Source organism: Bubalus bubalis, chromosome 2 (assembly GCF_019923935.1).
Source record: "Bubalus bubalis isolate 160015118507 breed Murrah chromosome 2, NDDB_SH_1, whole genome shotgun sequence".
NCBI classification, from domain to species: domain Eukaryota; kingdom Metazoa; phylum Chordata; class Mammalia; order Artiodactyla; family Bovidae; genus Bubalus; species Bubalus bubalis.
Genome location: NC_059158.1, coordinates 48352964 through 48375440, shown reverse-complemented (window position 1 = coordinate 48375440; position 22477 = coordinate 48352964). Strand labels below are relative to the sequence as shown.

General features: G+C 43.9%; 1 protein-coding gene and 1 long non-coding RNA gene across 20 annotated transcripts in view; one reads left to right on the top strand and one right to left on the bottom strand.

The window, feature by feature from the left end:
- Positions 1-22477, top strand: part of DST (dystonin) — a 513843-nt gene that overhangs the window by 69925 nt on the left and 421441 nt on the right. The gene's annotated exons all lie outside the window — the stretch shown is intronic.
- LOC102389072 lies at positions 12986-14819 on the bottom strand. Its single transcript, XR_328809.4, has 3 exons — positions 14681-14819; positions 14066-14508; positions 12986-13929 (listed from the first exon to the last, which is right to left on the bottom strand). It is a non-coding gene; the product is annotated as an uncharacterized LOC102389072 (long non-coding RNA).

Sequence of the window (22477 nt, the reverse complement as noted above, 5' to 3'; positions counted from 1 at the left end):
GGAAATCTTGATTCCAGCTTGTGCTTCCTCCAGCCCAGCATTTCTCATGATGTACTCTGCATATAAGTTAAATAAACAGGGTGACAATATACAGCCTTGATGAACTCCTTTTCCTATTTGGAACCAGTCTGTTGTTCCATGTCCAGTTCTAACTGTTGCTTCCTGACCTGCATACACATTTCTCAAGAGGCAGATCAGGTGGACTGGTATTCCCATCTCTTTCAGAATTTTCCACAGTTTATTGTGATCCACACAGTCAAAGGCTAGTCCTCAGGTTTCCCAAATACCACTGTTGCGCTCCTCTCCGCCCCCTCCTGGTGAGCAGCATCAATCCATCTGCTCTCTCTCAATAATGCCTGTTCGTTTTTGTATTTTTATCTTTTTTTTTTTCCAGTTGTGTGGTTAAAAAGAAAATCCAACTATGGAGATTCAACAGTGGGCCATCAGTTCAGTTCAGTTGCTCAGTCGTGTCTGACTCCTTGCAACCCCATGAACCGCAGCACGCCAGGCCTCCCTGTCCATCACCAACTCCCGGAGTCCACCCAAACCCATGTCCATTGAGTTGGTGATGCCATCCAACCATCTCATCCTCTGTCGTCCCCTTCTCCCGCCTTCTGTCTTTCCCAGCATCAGGGTCTTTTCAAATGAGTCAGCTCTTCCCATCAGGTGGCCAAAGCATTAAAGTTTCAGCTTCAACATCAGTCCTATCAATGAACACCCAGGACTGATCTCCTTTAGGATGGACTGGTTGGATCTCCTTGCAGTCCAAGGGACTCTCAACAGTCTTCTCCAGCACCACAGTTCAAAAGCATCAATTCTTCGGCGCTCAGCTTTCTTTATAGTCCAACTCTCACATCCATACACGACTACTGGAAAAACCATAGCCTTGACTTGACAGACCTTTGTTGACAAAGTAATGTCTCTGCTTTTGAATATGCTAAGTTGGTCATAACTTTCCTTCCAAGGAGTGTCTTTTAATTTCATGGCTGCAGTCACCATCTGCAGTGATTTTGGAGCCCAGAAAAATAAAGTCAGCCACTGTTTCCACTGTTTCCTCATATATTTGCCATGAAGTGATGGGACCAGATGCCATGATCTTAATTTTCTGAATGTTGAGCTTTAAGCCAACTTTTTCACTCTCCTCTTTCACTTTCATCAACAGGCTCTTTAGTTCTTCTTCACTTTCTGTCATAAGGGTGGTGTCATCTGCATATCTGAGGTGATTGATATTTCTCCTGGCAATCTTGATTCCAGCTTGTGCTTCCTCCAGCCCAGCGTTTCTCATGATGTACTCTGAATAGAAGTTAAATAAGCAGGGTGACAATATACAGCTTTGACATACTCCTTTTCCTATTTGGAACCAGTCTGTTGTTCCATGTCCAGTTCTAACTGTTGTTTCCTGACCTGCATACAGATTTCTCAAGAGGCAGATCAGGTGGTCTGGTATTCCCATCTCTTTCAGAATTTTCCACAGTTTATTGTGATCCACACAGTCAAAGGCTTTGGCATAGTCAATAAAGCAGAAATAGATGTTTTTCTGGAACGCTCTTGCTTTTTCAATGATCCAGCGGATGTTGGCAATTTGATCTCTGGTTCCTCTGCCTTTTCTAAAACCAGCTTGAACATCTGGAAATTCACGGTTCACGTATTGCTGAAGCCTGGCTTAGAGAATTTTGAGCACTACTTTACTAGCGTGTGAGATGAGTGCAATTGTGGGGTAGTTTGAGCATTCTTTGGCATTGCCGTTCTTTGGAATTGGAATGCAAACTGCCCTTTTCCAGTCCTGTGGCCACTGCTCAATTGTCCAAATTTGCTGGCATATTGAGTGTAGCACTTTCACAGCATCATCTTTCAGGATTTGAAATAGCTCAACTGGAATTCCATCACCTCCACTAGCTTTGTTCACAGTGATGCTTCCTAAGGCCCACTTGACTTAACATTCCAGGATGTCTGGCTATAGGTGAGTGTGAGTGATCACACCATCGTGATTATCTGGGTCATGAAGATTTTTTTTGTATAGTTCTTCTGTGTATTCTTTCCACATCTTCTTAAAATCTTCTGCTTTTGTTAGGTCAGTACCATTTCTGTCCTTTATTGAGCCCATCTTTGCATGAAATGTTCCCTTGGTATCTGTAATTTTCTTGAAAGAGATCTCTGCTGCTGCTGCTGCTAAGTCGCTTCAGTCGTGTCCGACTCCTAGCAGCCCCATGGACTGCAGCCTACCAGGCTCCTCCGTCCATGGGATTTGCCAGGCAAGTCTTTTCCATTCTATTGTTTTCCTCTATTTCTTTGCACTGATCACTGAGGAAGGCTTTCTTATCTCTCCTTGCTATTCTTTGGAACTCTGCATTCAAATGAAAAGGAAAGATACACCCATTGGAATGCAGAGTTGCAAAGAATACAGTGGGCCATGGCCAAACCAAATTTAGTTTGTGCCTTGGGAGTGGAGAGGTCAGATCTGGAAATGACAGTGATGTTTCAGGAGAACTACTGCTTTGCAGTAACACTTGTGAATGAAGAGTGCTGCCTGCAGTGTTACTGAGCAGAGGGTGTTGCAGTCTTCAAGCCATGCGCATTACAATGGTGAGCCTGAGGGAACCTGGGGTGGAGACAGGGTGCTCGCCATCAACTGTAAGCCGCTGCAGCCCCCTGCTGCCCGCAGCAGCACCTCTGAGGAGACCAGGGGTGAGGATGGCAGGATGCTGACCCCAGACAGCTGAGATGCAGATCAAATGGATGATGTCAGTGAGCTCAGACTCCTGCACCTTCCCACACATAGCAAAGCGCTAAATTCGTTAACTTGAGATGTCTGGCTTTTCTTAATTAGCAGTCACCTTTTGCTGTTCCATGTAGCTGGTCTTTGTTGCAGAAACTCCTGGATATCCTGGCCCCTCCCTTGCTTCAGAGCAATCCCTCCGCTGTTGTGTCCCAGTCTTAAGTCCTCAGTTTTGTCCACTGATTTATATTAACACAGCTCTCAGCGTTCAGGTTGTGCTTTTTTTTCACACTTCATGTTTTTAAAAGTGTGTTTGTATTAGTGAATATCTCATTGAATCTGCACAAGCAGTTTTTACCTTGGGCCGACCCCTAGTCTGACAGCTCTGAGTCTCAGAGTTAGGACTGACCCAGGTCGTCAGTCTAGATGGAAGTGTTTCTGACATCCCTTGTCCTTGCCATCTGTTAGGGAGAGCTTCAGCTCCGAGAGCACTTGGGGAGTCAGCTGAGGAATTTCACCTAGGAGTCACGATCGTAGATTCCAGTAGACTGGAGGAATTATGCATTTCTCATCCTGACTCACCCTGGAAGAGTAACTGTGTGTCTTGAGAGCGTGCTCACAGCCTGCTTTATTTGTGTGGCCACCCCAGGGTACCAGTGTGTGGGCAAGTGTGCTCTCGTCCAATATTCCCAATTCCACGCGGCAGCCTCCACACTTCCTGCTCAGCTTTCATGTGGCTCATCACTCCTAGTGCTGGGGAATATCCCCGACCTGTCATCACTGACCCCCACTCCGTGCAGCTCGGATGCCTCTGGTGGGTGAAGACCAGGTACCTCAGTTAACCTAGTGTTAAAATGAACTTTAAGTACTCTGGTGTACTGTTTCTGGGGATGTGAAACAGTGCAACTGCTCTGGAAAACAGTATGGCAGTTCCTCGAAAAATCAGAAATGGAAACTGTAGGGTCCAGCAATCCCACTTCTGGATGAATTTGTCGTTGTTTAGTCGCTAAGCCGTGTCTGACTCTTTTGCAACCCCATGGACTGTAGCCCACGAGGCTCCTCTGTCCATGGAATTTCCCAGGCAAGAATACTGGAGTTGGTTGCCATTTCCTCGTCCAGGGGATTTTCGCCACCCAGGGATCAAACCCAGGTCTCTTGCATTGGCAGGTGGTTTCTTGACCGTTGAGCCACCAGGCATGTGTACCCAGAAGAACTGAAAGTAAGGTCTCGAAGGGATGTTTGTGTGCTGGTGTTGACAATAGTGTGACTTATACTATCCAAAAGGTAGAGGCACCGAGCTGTCCTTTCATGGATTAATATATAAACAGAATATGATGTGTACATACCATGAAATATTATTCAGCCTTAATAAGGAAGGGTTAGGAGGAGAAGGGGATGACAGAGGATGGGATGGCTGGATGGCATCACTGACTCAATGGACGTGAGTCTGAGTGAACTCCGGGAGTTGGTGATGGACAGGGAGGCCTGGCGTGCTGTGATTCATGGGGTCGCAAAGAGTCGGACACGACTGAGTGACTGAACTGAACTGAACTGAATGAGGAAGGAAAGTCTGAGCTGCTGCAACATGGATGGACCTTGAGCACATTATGCTAAGTGAAATGACAGTCACCAAAGGACAAATACTGTGGATTCCACTTCCATGAGGTTCCTGGAGTAGCAGAATCATAGAGATAGAAAGTAGAATGGTGGTAGCTGGGGGTGAAGGGAGGAGGATGTGGGGAGTGTTCGATGAGTGTGCCATTTTAATTTTCAAAACTCAAAGAGTTTGGAGATTGGGTGCTCAGCAAGGTGACTGGGCTTAGTAATGCTGAACTTTGAAAGGCTGAGATCATAGAGTTGGGACTTCCCGGTGGTCCAGTGGTAAGAATCTGCTTTGCAGTGCGGGGGACGCAGATTTGACCTCTGGTTGGGAAACTAAGATCCCATATGCCGCCAGCAACTAAACCCGCACACCAGCACAGCTCAGCCTACGACCCAGCTAGAGAGCCTGTGCGCCGCAAGGGAAGCTCGCACGTGCTGCAGCTAAGGCCTGACACAGCCAGGTGTACATATATTTAAAAAGTGATAGAGTTTACCTTTTTTTTTTTTAGAGTTTATCTTTTATGTATTTTATCGCAATTAAAAGGAAATTGGGTTTAAACAGCAGCTGCAGGCAAAGAGGCAGAAGAATCACAATAAAGGTTCACAAAAGAAGGGCCCAAGTGATAAGAACATCAGAGAAGTTACGTTTAGCTTATTTTAAATAAAACAACGATGGAGTATGAGAGGCACAAGGTAAATAAAGAGGTAATTACAAGTAGCAGATGCTGAGAAAGCCCTGACTTACTAATTGAAGGACGTGTCCTTGTACACCTACCTGATGTGGTCACGACTGTGGATTGAATGTCATGAGGCAAGAGAAGCTGTTTAGAAACTCCTTAGAATGTTATGTCTTAGTTGAGGTTTTAAGGGCTATTGTATAACACATTTGCATGAATTAAAATGTTACACTCTGCAATAAGCAAGTTTGATCTGAAATGATGTAAACTTGGATTTCAAGTCAAAATGTTGTATTAAATATTTTATGATGGATTTTTTTTCTTGTGTCAGAAAACTTCAGAAACTTTATTTAGCAAATAGATATGTTGATTTTTTCAGAGCCAGGATTTTCAGTTGGGAGAGAGAAGAAATACAGGTGCGAAGTTGGAGAAGTTAAATAAATCCCTTTAATCCCAAAATTTAATTGGAAATATCAGTTTGAACTCATAGTGAGGTTTTCTCCTTTAAAAAAAAAGTTTCCTGGCTCCACCCACTGGACAGGACTAGAAACAGTGACCAGTGCGGCAGAAATAGCCTGTATTATGGTATCCTAATGTCATTTTTAATTCATTTTTAAATGTGAAGTCTAGTTGAATCAGAAGGTTATATTAGTTTCAGGCATATTGTATAGTGATTCAGTATTTTTGCAGATTATTGTAGGTTATTACAAGATAATGGCTATCATTCCCTGTGTCATTTCTGTTTTAACTGGTGGATTTTTATTTATTTATTTTTAGGAATTGAGGGGGTGGGCTGTGCTGCATCGTGTAGGATCTTAGTTCCCTGACCAGGGGTTGAAGCCACGCCCCCTGCGGTGGAAGTGCAGAGTCCTGACCACTGGACTCTTGGGGAATCCTCTGTGTCATTTCTTTTTCTCTTAAATTTTATGATTTCTTTGGCTTCACTGTGTCTCGGTTGCCACATGCAGAATCTTTAGTTGTGGCATGCGGGATCTAGCTCCCTAACTGGGGATTGAACCTTGCCTCCTGCCTTGGGAGCATGGAGTTGTAACCGCTGGACCATCAGGCAAGCCTCCTGTGTTGTTTCCTATGGAAACAAGCTCAGGCTGTGTCCAGCTGTGTCAGACTCAGGCTGGCTCAGGTTCTGAGGCAGAGCTTGGGGGCTCTGCAGTGTAAGTGATGCATCGAGGGGGAGCACCTGGGGGACGGGCTGAGTGGGTGCAGGCGGGGCGGGGGGCCGGCTCCGGGCCTGGTTGCAGCAGCGTGGTCTCCCCTGGAAGCCAGCCTGCTGCCTCACTTGGGTTAGTCCCAGATCTTGGTGTGAGGAACCCAGGGCAACCCAGGAGAGTGCTGTGAGGAAGGGCTGCAGTGAGTCACTGGGCTCAAGGGCTAGGTAGAAGGACGGGCTGAGGGCGCTTAGCAGCACTTGGAGAAACGGCTAATTCCAGGTCTGCAATGAGAAAGGAAGGATGAGCCCAGTACATCTTTTTTTTTTTTTTTTTTTTTTTTGCCTTTTATCTTCAATTCCTTATTTTTTTGAAATTTCAAACTTATAAGTTCAAAAGCAATAATTCTGAATACTATAATCTTCATCTAGATTATCAGTATTTTGCCATTTGATTTTTCTGTACACACATACACACATTTTTGGGAACAATTTGGGGAAGTGGCAAACATCATAACTCTTCATTCCCAAACACTTTAAATTTGTATCACCTAAGAACCAGGACTTTCTCTTACATATTATATGACAGTTATCAAATTCAGGAATTTTAACATTGATCTGATACTGTTGTCTAACATGTATCCATGTTCAGATTTGCCAGTTGTTCCAATATTGGCCTTGTTTTTTCCAGCCAGGATCTCATTGTGTATTTACTTGTCACTAGATTGACCTCTTAGTCTCCTTTAATATACACCTGTGTGAAAGTCTCTCAGTTGTGTCCAACTCTTGCGACCCCGTGGACTGTAGCCTGCCAGGCTCCTCTGTCCATGGGATTCTCCAGGCAAGAACACTGGAGTGGGTTGCCGTTCCCTTCTCTAGGAGATCTTCCCAACACAGGGATCAAACCCAGGCCTACCACATTGCAGGCGGATTCTTTACCGTCTGAGCCACCAGAGAAATATGCCTGTAATACACAATGGCTACCAAGGCTGAAACCTTAGGAGAGTATGTGATATGTGGTTTATTAGTATTACATTAAAATGCATGTGACGTATTAGTACCTGTTTCCAGACTTCACTGAGCTTGGTACATTTTGTCAAACCAGAAGACAAGAAAGCATCAAAGATGACTGTAGTCTTGTCAAAATAACCAGGAGAGATTCTCTGGAGATTCAATACTGTATCGAATCAATGTTAAACTTGGAGAGGCTCCTGCTTGCCTGGTCAATGAGGATAATGATCACAGTAGATTGAGTCACATCAGTGTATCTAAAATCCATGATATATGATATTAAAAAAAAAAAAAACCCAAACCCTTATTGCTGACCTTTGGAGAATGCTAAGTGAACTGACTCACTTCTCCGGAAAATAGTAAAGGGAAAGAATGAAGCACTGTCATGTCTTTGCTGTAAGAATTATTCTACACAGTAATCGTATGGCTGGGAGGGAAGGACTGATGGAATTAGGTGTCACCACTTTGCAGACGCTGATGAACGGTGACCTAGAGGGTGGTCATCAGTGATGCTGACCCTCAGGAGAGACCTCAGGTGCCCGATGATGAAAGGACCAGCACCGCTTTGGATCAGAGACAGGCTTGCACAGAGCATGTGGCGGAGCTGTGTGTCAGGTGATATACTGAAGGCGGGGTCAGCAAAATCCAGACTCTGGGGAGCTTTGGGGCAAGCACTGCAATTTCCTCAACAAATAAATTGTAAGACGTAAAAAGTGGGAGGGATAATCTATGGATTAACAGTGGATTAAGAGACCTATCCACCAAATGTAAGATATAAGCCTTGTTTGAATAAACAAATCAAATGAAAAAAGGACCCTTGAGAAAAACGGATGACTGATGGGATATTTGATGGTATTAAGAAATATATTAATATTTACATCGATAAGGGGTCATTATCTTTTAGAGATTTATACTATTGATATAATAGTAATGAAATAATAAGATCCCTGGAGTTTGCTTCAGAATAATCCAGCAGGAGGAGGAGGGGAGGAAATGTGAGTGTGGGTCTCATCCAAACGATGCTGATTAAGAGATGGTGATTGTTGAAGCTGGGTGTAGACAGATGGTAGCTCTTTGTTTTTCTATTATGAGTATAAGCTCGAAACTTTTCACAATGAAAAACAAATAAACAAAAAACCCAAACATATCTTTATTCAAAATTTACCTCGTTAACACTTTGCTTCATCTAGTCCCTCTTCTGGGTTTAGTTTTCCATAGAGCCTAAATTTTTGTTAATATCGTTTCCAGATTTTGAATATTTACTTAAATTTTTAAAATTATAGTTGGTTTGTAATCTTGTATTAGTTTGTAGTGTGCAGCATCGTGATTCAGTTATCATATTATATACATATTCTTTTTCATATTCAGATATTTACTATTAAAATGTTTTCAGAAAGACAGAAGGGAGCTATATTCCCATGGCTGTCTTTTCATGTCTTTTATTTTTTCTCTTAACAAAGGACAGTTTGCTCATTTGTTGGCTTTTCACTTGGAGCATTTTATGAAGCCGTATTGGTGAATGGTGGGGAAAAGTGTGCTTATTATTTAAAATTTAAACAAATACTGTAAAACAGACGAGTCAGTTATATAGGCATATTCTTTAATTGTCATCTCTAAAAAGCTGATTTCTCCCTGAGACTGCTTTTCTGCTTCTTTGTAGATTTATTGATGAAACTGGAATTATTACTGAAACAAAACTGACCTGAAGGCAACGTGCCATCACGTGGCATGACTTTGTCTTGCTGAAACTCAAATGAGACCTAATCTTACAGTCTTTTCATAGTAATGGAGTCCTTCCATTTCAGCATTACTTTACTCCAGCAAATTGCACTTTACATCTTCTCACAGAGATCATGAAATTTTGATGAGGGCTGAAATTCGAGTTGCCTAATCGATTGGAGTTAATAATATTGACCTCACATTCCATTATGTGACTGGGCTTAGGAGATGGTTTTCCGGAGGAATGTTATTGCTTTCGTTTTGCTGCTCGTACTTGTATTTCTCTGTCACTAAATAGGGCCATGAGCTGATGACCAGTTTGGTTTAAAGCTTACTTAAGACTGCTTGAAACTCTTACTAGCTGGGGGTGCTTTAGAATTGTCTGTGAATTTTATTTAGCCCTATTACAAATGGGCATGGGTAATTGAGAATGGACTGTAATTTTTAGCTGCTTTGCCACCATTTATATTTATTGAACTGGACAGCTAAGCATGGATCTTTAAGAAGCAATGGAGTCCTTACAGGATGTGTGACCTCATGCTGTTAACTGTTAACAACTTGTAGCTGCAGAAGAGTAATTCTTTTTAAACAGGCAGCATAAGTGTTGAAAATGAGCTCCTTTTTCAGAGTAAGACAACTTACAGAGTAAGACAACTCAGTTGTCACATTGCCCTTGAACTGTGATTATAACCAGGTGTGACATTTCCCTCTCAGCCTTTCCTCCTCCTGCGTTCCCAGAAGGTTAAACATTATTGAGCATCAGCCTTTGTCTCAAGAGTTCAGAAGGACAAAAATTATCCATTCAGACTGAACATAAACTTTCAGGTGGGGTTCAACATGCTCATTGAACTCTTGGGAGTTTTAGAGAAGAGATGTAGGGAAAGTCATTCATTGTTGGCACCTTTTCCATCCTTTTCTTTGATGCTTTTTTTGTCTTTGCGAAACAGAAGATTAGTCTCCCATTTATTTAGTAAACTGTGAACCAAACTTTATTTCTTCCACTGATGGCAAATTACAGGAATTGGTGAATATCACCAATAAAAAAATCATGAGAATTAGATATCTGATTGTTGATCTGCTTTTGAGATACTTAGATAGTATCACCAACTCAATGGAGGTGAATTTGAGCAAACCTCGGGAGATGGTGAAGGACAGGGGAGCTGGCCTGACAGGGACTGGTGCGCTGCAGCCCACAGGGTGGCAGAGAGTCGGACACGACTTAACGACTGAACAGCAGCAACTCTCTGTTCTCAGGAGTAAAAGACTGAGTATGGTTGGAAAGTTTTAGAATTCTGTGGTCCATAGTCTGCTCCTAAACCCTGAATGCTTCCTTTTTGAATATAAAAATAAACTGCTGGACCTGAAGGTGGAGACACAGTGGGGTGATGAGTCAGCTTGGTGTCAGGCACTGTGATTCTTCTGGGAGTTACTTAGTGTTTGCTTTATATTCTTAGTTATTTTCACTGGTTCTTTTTTATCTCTCTGGGTGTATGTAACTTTGAGTGAGAGAGTATTTTATATTGCTTGGTGCTATATGAGTATATTATTAGCTGATATTTTAAAAAATTAATTACTTTATTTTAATTGGAGGATAATTGCTTTACAATATCGTGATGGCTTTTGCCATACATCAGCATGAGGCGGCCATAGGTATACATGTGTCCCCCCATCCTGAACCCCCTCCCACCTCCCTCCCCACCCTATCCCTGTCCCTCTAGGTGGTCCCAGAGCACCAGCTTTGAAGAAAGAGAAAGACAAATACTAACTAATACTAAAAATATTAACACATATATATAGACTTTAGAAAGATGGTACCGACAGTCCTACCTCTAGGGCAGCAAAGGAGACACAGGTGTAAAGATCAGACTTTTGGACTCCGTGGGGGAGGCGAGGGTGGGATGATTGGAGAGAATAGCATTGAAGCATGTAAGTTACCATATGTAAAACAGATAGCCAGTGTGAATTAGCTGATATTTTATCTTTAAAATACTTATTTATTTGGTTGCTCACGGGCTATTCCTTGCGTCGCGCGGGGGCTGTCCTTGTGTTGCAGGGACTCTCGAGTTGTGGCGGTGGAGCTCAGTTGCAGTGAGTGGGCTTAGTTGCTCCCAGGCGTGTGGGATCTTAGTTCCCTGACCAGAGATCAAGCGCATCCTTTGCATTGCAAGGTGAATTCTTAACCACTGGACCACCAGGGAAGTTCCTATTAGCTGATAATTTAAAAATCTCTCACGATTTGTGGAGCCAGGTAAGTTGTAAACCAGAACAGCACTGATTTCTTAGAGACATGTGAAAGCTGTCTTTACAAAAAGTCATTGCTTCATTGTAGTCTTATCTCTATTCTGACTTTAATAATGAGAATGGGAACTGTATTCAATCCTGTGATAAACCCCGATGGAAAAGAATATGAAAAAGAATATATATGTGTAACCGAGTCATTTTGCTGTGTAGCAGAAGTTAACACAACATTATAAATCAACTGTACTTTAATAAAATTCTGAGAGGAATGATGTCCCCTTAGAAGAAGAAGATTGGGCTTTGTATTCTAAGCCTCTGCCCTTGGGAATTGTGGAATTTCAATAAATTTCTAATAATGAACCTCTGATCTCCTTTTTTTTGTGAATAGTTACTGCTGAGTCATCATGGAGTAAGAGAAAGCTGTGAGGTGAGAAATCAGGGAGAGGAGGAGTGGAGAAAAGGAAAATCATAGGCTCAGTTATTGTGGTGAAAAGCCAAGTTAGATTGTGGTTTATATTGATATATCCAAAAGCACCTTTCTGGATACCTTTTTGAAATTGATCTGTTCATCCTGGGGGCAGAAGTTTGAACATTTGTGTGTCGTATGCCACAGCTGCACCTGGTTTATCAGCAGGCTGGGCCAGTTTACTTTTTCTTGAGTTAAGACAAGCTTCTCTGCAGTGTAAGCAGTCTGACGGAGAGGCAGACAGTGTGTTTTCTGGAGCCACCTGCCTGTGTGAGCTTGAGCTCTGGATTTAGCACGCTTAGCTCAGGGCCAGGGGTGCTGTGACTCTATCTGCTTCCAGTGGGCTTGATTGCTTAGCTGTAGATGGGCAGCTGTGACTTCATCATGTTCCTGTGAGCATCGTCTTTTCACTGTGCCCGGAACAGTGGTTGGCACATAGCATTGACATGCTGGGTATGGATTGAGCGCCAGCTGGATAGGATCCTGGGGTCACAGAGGTGGGTGACATGATGCTCCTACCTCAAGGACCCTCAGGTCTCGTGGACCACGGACAAAGCTGTTACAACTTAGTAGGGTAGGGGTGTTCTAAGAGAACATCAGACACTTAGCACCCAATAGGAAGGTCATTGAAGAGATGAAGAGGATCAGCAGATGATGACGGAGGGTGGCCCAGCATCATCGTACAGCAGACCTGAGGGCAGGCAGCTGAGAAGGAGAAGGAGGGCGGACAGCACCAGAAAAGACTTCTCCAGGAGCAAAAATGGGGCCGATTTGACCACAGGGAAAATGAATGTCGAGAGGAGCTTTTTGCACGTATCATAAATTAGAAATTTAAATGAAGACAATAGGGAGAAATGAGGCAATTATTAACTCCAAGAAAAATGAAATTTTGATTATGCAAGGAAATCTAATCATGGTATGCTGCCTGACTCAGCAGTGACTAAATTAGCATGAAATTAACCATGAAATCACTAGCTATGGCTTTAAGCAAAAGTTATGTAACGATGGTATAATCTTTGTCTACCATAATTGGAATTCATTAGATAATATCTAAAATCGATGAATATAGATACTACCATGTGCATATTGTTTAGAACTATAGAGACGAATGCCGTAATAACCAAAGAGTTGAAGCTGGTTGCCTATGGGAAGAGGGGCACGAGAGCTACAGAGCACTATTTTTATGTGCAATCTATTTATTGATTAGGGTAGGAAGAGAAATCAGATTTATTCTTTTTCACCAATCTCTATTTCTGCCCCCAAGGAAAAACTCAAGACAGATTCCGCTTTTCCGGTCACTCTTAGATAATGGAAAGTGTTACTGAGGCCAGGCTCATGTTGCTCACCACGCGACAGGCCAGTAAATCAAGAAACAAGTTGTTGGGGGCAAGGAATAGCAGCTTTATTGAAAAGTCAGCAAGCTAAGAATATGGTGAACTCATGTCCCAAAGAACCGTCCTGCCTGAGTTAGAATTCAGGCTTTTATACTAAAGTGGGAGGGGGTGGAGTCAAACATTCCCTGGTTCTGGTCAGTCTCCCGAGGGAATGTGTTAATTTCTCCCTTCCTGCAGTCATTCACAGGTGGGCTTGGTCAGGATGCTTCCTGTGAGCTAAACAAAGGTATTTTTGCTTAATGCTCATTACCTCGGAGGCAGAGTTCCCAGAGATGGGCCGTTGTGTAGACACTTCCCTTTAGTGATTAACTGGTAATAGAACAAAAAGTTTCTTCCCTATTGCGAGTCCTTGGATTACTTTCAAGCATTAAAGATTTGAGCCTAGACGCATAACAATATAATGCAGTCTGGTCTTGTGTGTTATCAAAGCTCCTCTCTTCGCTCAGCTTGAGCCAGATTCAGGTGGAAGTGGCAAAGGACATAACTGGTTTCCTGTCTCTGCCTTCTCCGTTTTCTCCCTTACCCACCAGCTGTTGCTTCCGAAGGCTCTAGCGTTAGCCCAGGGAGAGAAGGCTCGGGGTGTGGGCTTTGCAGAGCATGTGGCTGGTTCATCATCGGCGCCCTGCGAGTGGGTTGCAGTTCTCTTCATGAGGGAAAAGCCCTTCCTGCTTGTGTGTTCCTGCTTGGCCTCCAAATTTCCCTCTCCTTGATCCCTTCCTCCAGCCACAGAATCCCCTTGGAGAGGGTTCCTCTGAGTCGAAGTTTAAGCTCCCTCTGTCGCGGGGCCCAGTTCAGGTTCCCCAAAGCCTGTGCCTTTGCTGCCATGCAGGGCCCAGGAAGGTGATCTGAGACGCTGATGTATCTGTAGTTGCAGATGTATCCTGCGACTTTCAGACTCAGTGGAGGCAGAACCTTCTAGTTGAACTTGTGTTGTGGTGTTTCTAGGTTTAAATGCCCAGGTTAGCTAAACATTTCAAATGCTTTCTATCTATACATTTTAAAAAATGTATATTATGTTTTATAAAATGAACCGAGTCCCCTTGTTTGAAATTAATTTAGAAAATCCAGATAACTTACCTTAAAGAACTCTATAATAGGCCTTTCTGGGTGGTCCGGTGGTTACGAATCTGCCTTGCAATGCAGGGGAGATCGGTTCCGTGCCTGGTCCCAGGAGGTCCCACATGCGGCGGAGCAGCTCAGCCTGTGTGCCGCAGCTGCTGAGCCCACGTTACCACTGCTGAAGCCACGTGCCTAGAGCCTGTGCCCGAGACAAGAGAAGCCCCCACAACGGGAAGCCTGTGCACCCCCGCTAGAGATAGGCTGTGTGTGGCACAGACCCGCCAGAGCCAATAAATAAACAAGTCTTAAAAAAACCTCTATCATAATGGGAGTATTAAGCAGACAACACAGATGTCTAAATTTATTTCTAGAATACATGTAATCACTATGACTCCAGGCAGACTTATCTTGTTAGTAGAACCGAAGAATCAGGAAGTCTGAGGTGTAGACGTTTCAGAATCCTAGGGAAGTGAAAAATGGCTTCTGAAATGAGAATGCTGCTTTTTATAAGCAAAAGACTATCACTGTTTCCTGTTTTTAGATCCACCTAAAATCTGGGGACTCCATTAGCTCCAGAGTTAACCATAAATAAGTGAAACCGTCTAAGAATAGAAGTTGTGAAGACGCGAATACCTTTCACACTGGCAGCATGTTCACTGGTGCTAACTGACGATCATAACGGGAGCTGGCATTGTGTCAGCACTTCCAGGCGCTGCGCTCACTTCGTCCCAGCAGCAGCCCTAGGAGGTGGATTCTCTCTGCAGATTAGGAAACTGAAGCTCAGAGCAGGTCCCGGGCTGACCCACAGTCACGTGGCAGGTGGGTGGTGAGGCTAGGCAGGGGGCCGGTGCTGCCAGCCCCCAGGGCTCTGCCTGACCTCGGTCTCTGACCCTCCCCAGTGAGCTGGCTGAGGGTGGTTCCACTTCTGCTGTGTGGTTAGAAAGTTCACTGTGGGTTGTGGGTGATGCTGTGAACCTCTTCTTCCAAGACAAGCTTCAGGGCAAGTCTGGCGGGCGATGACTGTGGGAGCGGGGAGGAGAGACCGGCGTTTCCTGAGCCCTTCCTGAGTGCTGGGCAGGACAGGTGCTTTTGCAAATCCCATGCACTGTTTATCTTTCCATTTCACAAACGCTGACTGAGCCCCTGCTATGGGCTTGTCACTGGGTCAGGAGCTGGTGAGCGAACCGAGAAGAAAACACAGCTCCTGTGCTCATGGAGCATGTTTTGCAGACAGGCAGCATACAGATTCTTGTGGACTGAACAACGTGTCGGGTGGTGACGGGTGCTGTGGGGGAACTGAAGCAGGTTGGCGGCGTCGGGGGGTGGGGGTGGGGGGTGGAGGAGGCGGGAGTTTGAGGGAAGGGAGGAGGGGGCGATATTACAGTGTCCGGTTGTTCGGAAAGAACTTCTCTAAAAAGATGGCATTTGGATGTCCTTGGTGGTCCGGCAGTTAAGACTCTGCACTTCCACTGCAGGAAGCGCGGGTTCAATCCCTAGTCAGGGAAATGAGATCTCACATGCCGCTGGGTGTGACCAAACAGGACAAAACACAACAAACAAACATTTGAGCAGAAAGCTGAAGACTGACAGTGAGGCCTTGTGGCCAGAGCACAGGCTTTGGGGTCACTCCGAGGGCAGCGGGGTGTCGTTGGGGGTCTGAGGACGGGCAGGCTGCACTCTGACTGCTGCTTTTAAAGGTTCAGTCTGGCTTATGCGTGGGGAATGGACTGTAGAGGAGCTTGGGGTAAGAACGTCGAGCCTCTCGTTTTTGCAGTGCCTACTATGTGCTATACGCGTGTCCCCGCTGACCCTTACAGTAATCTGGTTGAATTCAGTCATTAACTAAGATAGGACCGGAAAGCTCCCAGGGGCTTGGAAGTTTGCCCCAGGCTGCGCAGCTCTGACCATAGGGCTCTGTCCAATCGGCTGTGTTGGCATAGCTCTTTAAAATGATCACTGTCCTTCATCTATTCCTCTTGTTGCTCGGCTTGGTCCTCAGGGCCCTGGACCATATATTCCTCTTCTGGAACAACTCTGGGAGGTAGGTGCTGTTCTCAGTCATAGATGAGGAATCCAGGGTTCACAGAAGCTGTGACTCAAAGGTGTGGAACGAGGCCATGTGGCCAGTAAATGCCTGAACTGGCGGTGAAAGCCCTGATCTGTGGGCCTCCTACCTTATTGTAGCGAGGTAGAGAATTCACCAGAGTGGGAACAGTTTTACTTTTTTTCAGCTTTCTGCCTTTTCTCTGGGTCGTGGCTTTGATTGCTCTCAGGTGACCTGCACCATTCTGTTTTGGGGGAAATTGCCTGCATTACTAATAGCTTAGGGGGCCTTTATGTGGTTTATTAGCCCTCCTGTAAGTGCGGTTTGCAGGCCTGTCACAGCGAGAACGCTGACAAGTGAGGCCCTCGCAGGAGGATCTCAGACGCTGTGGCACCAGGCTTGGAAACAGATCTTCTGATTCTGTCACACCGCCGGACAGATCACGTTCTCCCTGGAGAGGCAGCGTGGCGGAGAGAAGACGAGGCCGTCTGTCTCTGGCTCAGCAGAGTGGGAGAGAGAGCCTGAGCCCTGAGCTAAGGAAGCAGAGGAGAGGACGGTCACATCTGAATTATGAGCTCAAACCCCAGGCAGTGGTTCTCTTTAGGGGTGATCTGAATTACGGCCAGCCCACGGTTCTGTTAGTACTCCTTTGGGTCTGAGAGTCACATGGCTCTAGGGGAAATGATGAGGCAGACAGAGTTTGTTTTACCTCTTAGGAGCCTCTGTGTCACTTCTTCCTTTTATCAAAATATCCTTCACGATGGACGCTCACGCTCTTATTCACACTAACGGATGAATGACTGACATCACTTACTCTTTCCTGTATGGGAGAAACTGGATTAGAAATAAAAAGGCTTTAAACTAGAACAATGAATCTTTATTTTATGAATAGTCTTTAGAGTTACCATATGATCCAGCAATCCCACTCCTGGGCATATATTTGGTGAAAACTGTAATTTGAAAGATACATTCCCCTCAGCATTCATTGTAGCGCTATTTACATTAGCCAAGATGTGGAAGCAACCCAAAGGTCCATTAACAGATGAGTGGATAAAAAAGATGTGGTATATATATATATATACACAATGGAATACTACTCAGCCATTAAAGAGAATGGAACAATGGTATTCACAGCAGTATGAGTGGACCTAGAGATTATCATACTAAGTGAAGTAAGTCAAAGAAAAATAAATATCATATGATATCACTTATCTGTGGAGTCTAAAAAGATGATACACATTGATTTATTTACAAAACAGAAATAGAATTACAGACATAGAAAATAAGCTTAGGGTTACCAAAGGGGAAAGAGGGGGAGGAATAAATTAGGAGTTTGAGATTAGCAGATACACATTATTGTATATAAAGTAGATAACCAATGAGGATCAACTGGATAGCACAGGTAACTGTACTCAATATCTTGCAAAAATCTGTAAGAGAAAAGAACCTTAAAAAGAATACATTTGTGTTAAATAACTGAATCACTTTGCTGTATCCCTGAACCTAACACAACATTGTAAATCAGCTACACTTCAGTTAAAAGAAAGAATGAATGTTAATTGCTGGGATTTTAGGCGTCAATGTGAAAGAAGGTGAGAAGTTTTTTCAAGTCCTAAAAATGATATACTTTTTGTAATATGCCATCGTTGCCATTCTAAGTACTTTTTGTCTGGTTTTCATTTAATGTCTTCCTTGTAGGATGCTGTAAGAATGCATTGAATATCATGTGTCAGGCAGGCATTGTGTTAGATGCTTTACACACATGATCTCATTTTAATAGAGTCTGATATCCAGGGAAGTGGGTGCGAGTCACTGCGTTTAGAATATGGGCAAGTCAGAGAGGTGAAATGACTTTCTCAGGGTAGTTTGCGTGGTGAGATCTGGTGAAGGTCCTGCCTGGTCTTCCGTGAAATTGTGAAATGTGAATTATTCGAGGTGTTTCTACTTCCCTAACATGCAGTAAATGTGAGTCAAGTTAGGGTTCCCCAGAGAAACAGAACCCATGGAACACACACACACAGATTTATTTTCCAACATCTCTAGGACAGTCCGCAGCCTGGAAATTCAGGTTAAGAGTTGACATTGTAGCTTTGAGTCTGAATTTCATGGGCCATCAGGCTGAAAACTCATGTCAGGTTTCTGTATTGATTCTTAAGGAAAATTCCTTCTTTTTTGAGAAAATTTGCTCTTTGCTCTTAAGACCTTCAATTGCTTGGATGAGGCCCACCCACACTATGGAGATGCTTTGCTTGAAATCGCATCTGAAGAATCTTCACAGCAGCATCTAGACTGGCATTTTGCCAAAAACTCTGTGCCATGGCCTAGCTGAGTTGACATGTAAAATTAGCCATCACACTAATAAATGGTTAATTTATTAGTGCAGTGGTTTTCACTGAATAGATTTTTTTAAGGTAGCTGAATTCCTTACCTGGTCACTTTCCAGCTGGTTCTGGTGCTATGGACACAGACACAAGACCAGTTCAGGAGGAAGTGCAGTGGCCCCCAGGGAACGGCTCTTCACTTATTCCATGGCACGTGTGTATTTCTGGTAGGAGTCGTCGTATTGTTTTCTGAACACGGATATCCATTTAAAAAAATTCTTGGTCTTATATTATTGTTGGAGGAAGTGCTCAGACTGACTGGGAAAGCACCAGTTGAGAAGGAGAGAAGGAAAAAACCCTTAAGCAGGATTTCACGGTCAGGAGTTGCAGCTGGGAAGGGGAGGAAAGTGGGGTTGGAGTTCATACTAATGCCAAGTGTGCAGCATGACTAAGGGGGGACCTGAAGAGAGAGCTGTGCGGTCAGCTTTGCAAAAGCAGGAATAGATTTGTCTTATAAGTGCAGGGAAAAGAGTTTACCTGTTTTCCTGTTATAGATAAGTCAGAAAAACAGGAGTATTGATATTATTTTTTAAATGTTATTGAAGTCTATTTGATTTACAATGTTGTGTTAGCTTTTGCTATACAGCAAAGTGACTCCGTTATACCTATATTTATTGTGTTTCATCTTCTTTCTCATTAATGGTTTATCACAGGATATTGAATACAGTTCCCTGTGCTCTACAGCAAGGACCTTATTGTTTATCCTTCCTATATGTTACTAGTTTGCATCTGCTAACCCCAGACTCCCAGTCCTTTCCACCTCCACCTCTCTCCCCCTTGGCAACTACAAGTCTGTTCTCTATGCTGGGAGTCTCTTTCTGTTTCGTTGATAAATTCATTTGTATCATATTTCACATTCCATATGTAAGTGGTTATCATATGGTATTTGTGTCTTTCTGACTTACTTTACGTAGTATGATCATCTCTAGGTCCATCCATGTTGCTGCAAATGGCATTATTTCATCCCTTTTTATGGCTGGATAGTATTCCATTGTATAAATGTACTACATCTTTTTAGCCATTCCTCTGTTGATGGACTTTTAGGTTGTTTCCATGTCTTGGCTATTGTGAATAGTACTGCTGTCTGTCTTTTTCCTAAAACCTTAACCTTAACCTCAATAGATTTAGGTTGGTGGAAGATAAAAGCCAGGTTCATGTGCAGGCTCTTTCTGCTTCCTGTTTGGATACCTAACCTCCCCTAGGGATAAAGCAGGGAAGATTCTCCGATTACTGATTATCTCTCTGAAAGAGAGATCTGTTACAAACCAGAGGACACCATGTAGCGGCCTTGAACCACGTGGTGGTTCTGCGTGGATCTCAAGTGTTCTGGGGCTGGGATAGGCAGCAGATCTTTGGGAAAACTCAAATGTCAGTGAAGAGCATTTGAAATCTACTTTGCACTGTGATTGGACTGGGTTGCCAGCAGCGTGAAGCATCCTGGTTGGGCCACTTCCAGAGACCCAGCTGTGGCAGTGGCCTTCCTCCGGTTGGGCTGTGCTCGCTGGTCCCAGTCTGGTGGGGCCCACAGCACACGGTTACCTTCCCTGAACACATGGAGCCATGGAGCCAGCCCTGTCTTCTTCAGGAGGTAGAAGCCAGACGCTGCAAGCTTCATGGACTTGGCTTTGCTCCAATAATAAAAGCTATTTTTTTAACGAAAAACTAATTCTTCCACCTAATTGCAGTAGTAACTGAAGTGAGAGAATGGCTGTGTGCAAGCTGTTATCTAGAGTCTCATTAATGAAGACAGGTAATGAAATGAAAGTGTAAAGACAGCCTTGTTTGTTTCAACAGAAAAGAATTGCTTTTTTCCCCCCCTAAAACATGTTTGTCTAAATTTTCGTTGTTTTCTACAACAATGAAGACAATGAATTTATTTTATTTTATTTTATTTTTTTCATTATTTTTTTTTTTAAATTTTATTTTATTTTTAAACTTTACATAACTGTATTAGATTTGCCAAATATCAAAATGAATCCGCCACAGGTTTACATGTGTTCCCCATCCTGAACCCTCCTCCCTCCTCCCTCCCCTTTCCATCCCTCTGGGTCGTCCCAGTGCACCAGCCCCAAGCATCCAGTATCGTGCATCGAACCTGGACTGGCAATTCATTTCATACATGATATTTTACATGTTTCAATGCCATTCTCCAAAATCTTCCCACCCTCTCCCTCTCCCACAGAGTCCATAAGACTGTTCTATACATCAGTGTCTCTTTTGCTGTCTCGTACACAGGGTTATTGTTACCATCTTTCTAAATTCCATATATATGCGTTAGTATACTGTATTGGTGTTTTTCTTTCTGGCTTACTTCACTCTGTATAATAGGCTCCAGTTTCATCCACCTCATTAGAACTGATTCAAATGTATTCTTTTTAATGGCTGAATAATACTCCATTGTGTATATGTACCACAGCTTTCTTATCCATTCATCTGCTGATGGACATCTAGGTTGCTTCCATGTCCTGGCTATTATATTTTTTTTTTTTTTTTAAAGAAGACAATGAATTTAAAAGGATATTGATTTTAAAAGCAATTGATTTTAAAAAGAATAAAGGCGAAGTGCACTGGAAAGATACAAGGGTATCTCAAAGAGCTGAGGGCTTGGCCAGCGAGGATGGGAAGGACAGATGTGAGGATGATGTGGATCTGCCTCCTGAGAGCAGCTCCTTAATGTGACCTAGTTCCAGGCACTTCCAGCCTCTCTGTCTCTCTCTGTTGGTTCAGTGTTTCCTGGAATGACAGTTATATAGGCTTACCTGGACTTAGTCCCTGCCCAGATTACACAGACATCTCCCTTGTCCCCCACCACTTTCTTATTAGTTACCTTACTTTCCATTTTGGAGTAAGGTATGATCAGCCAGGGATGTGACTGGGTAACATCAAGTGATGCTCAGGTTCCTGAATGCTCTCTACATGTTGGCCTCTGATGGCCTCTGAGCTCAGCGCTTTTCAAGTATCCCGCATCCTGCCCCTGCAGCCCCGTGTCTCGTATACTGTTGCGTCTCCCACTTCTCAGATGAGCAAACCAAAGCCCAGAGAGGCCCAACAGTTCCTCAGGTCCTAAAGCTTCTCCCTGACATCCAGTCTTTAGCAGGTCAGTTCAGCTCACTTCAGTTGCTCAGTTGTGTCCAATTCTTTGCAATCCCCTGAATTGTAGCATGCCAGGCTTCCCTGTCCATCACCAACTACTGGAGTTTACTCAGACTCATGTCCATTGAGTCAGTGATGCCATCCAACCATCTCATCCTCTGTCATCCCCTTCTCCCACCTTCAGTCTTTCCCTGCATCAGGGTCTTTTCCAATGAGTCAGTTCTTCTCATCAGGTTGCCAAAGTATTGGAGCTTCAGCTTCAGCATCAGTCCTTCCAATGAATATTCAGGATAGATTTCCTTTAGGATGGACTGGTTGGATCTCCTTGCAGTCCAAGAGACTCTCAAGAGTCTTCTCCAACACCATGGTTAAAAAGCATCAATTGTTTGGCGTTCAGCTTTCTTTATAGTCCAACTCTCACATCCATACATGACTACTGGAAAAACCATAGCCTTTACTAGCCGGACCTTTGTTGGCAAAGTGATGTCTTTGTTTTTAAATATGCTGTCTAGGTTTGTCATCAGAGAAGGCAGTGGCACCCCACTCCAGTACTTTTGCCTGGAAAATTCCATGGACGGAAGAGCCTGGTAGGCTGCAGTCCATGGGGTCGCTAAGATTCGGACACGACTGAGCGACTTCACTTTCACTTTTCACTTTCATGCATTGGAGTAGGAAATGGCAACCCACTCCAGTGTTCTTGCCTGGAGAATCCCAGGGATGGGGGAGCCTGGTGGGCTGCTGTCTATGGGTTCTCACAGAGTTGGACACGACTGAAGCGACTTAGCAGCAGCAGCAGGTTTGTCATAGGTTTTCTATGAGCATAGGTTTTCAAGGAGCAAGCGTCTTTTAATTTCATGGCTGCATTCACCATGTGCAGTGATTTTAGAGCCCAAGAAAATAAATTCTGTCACT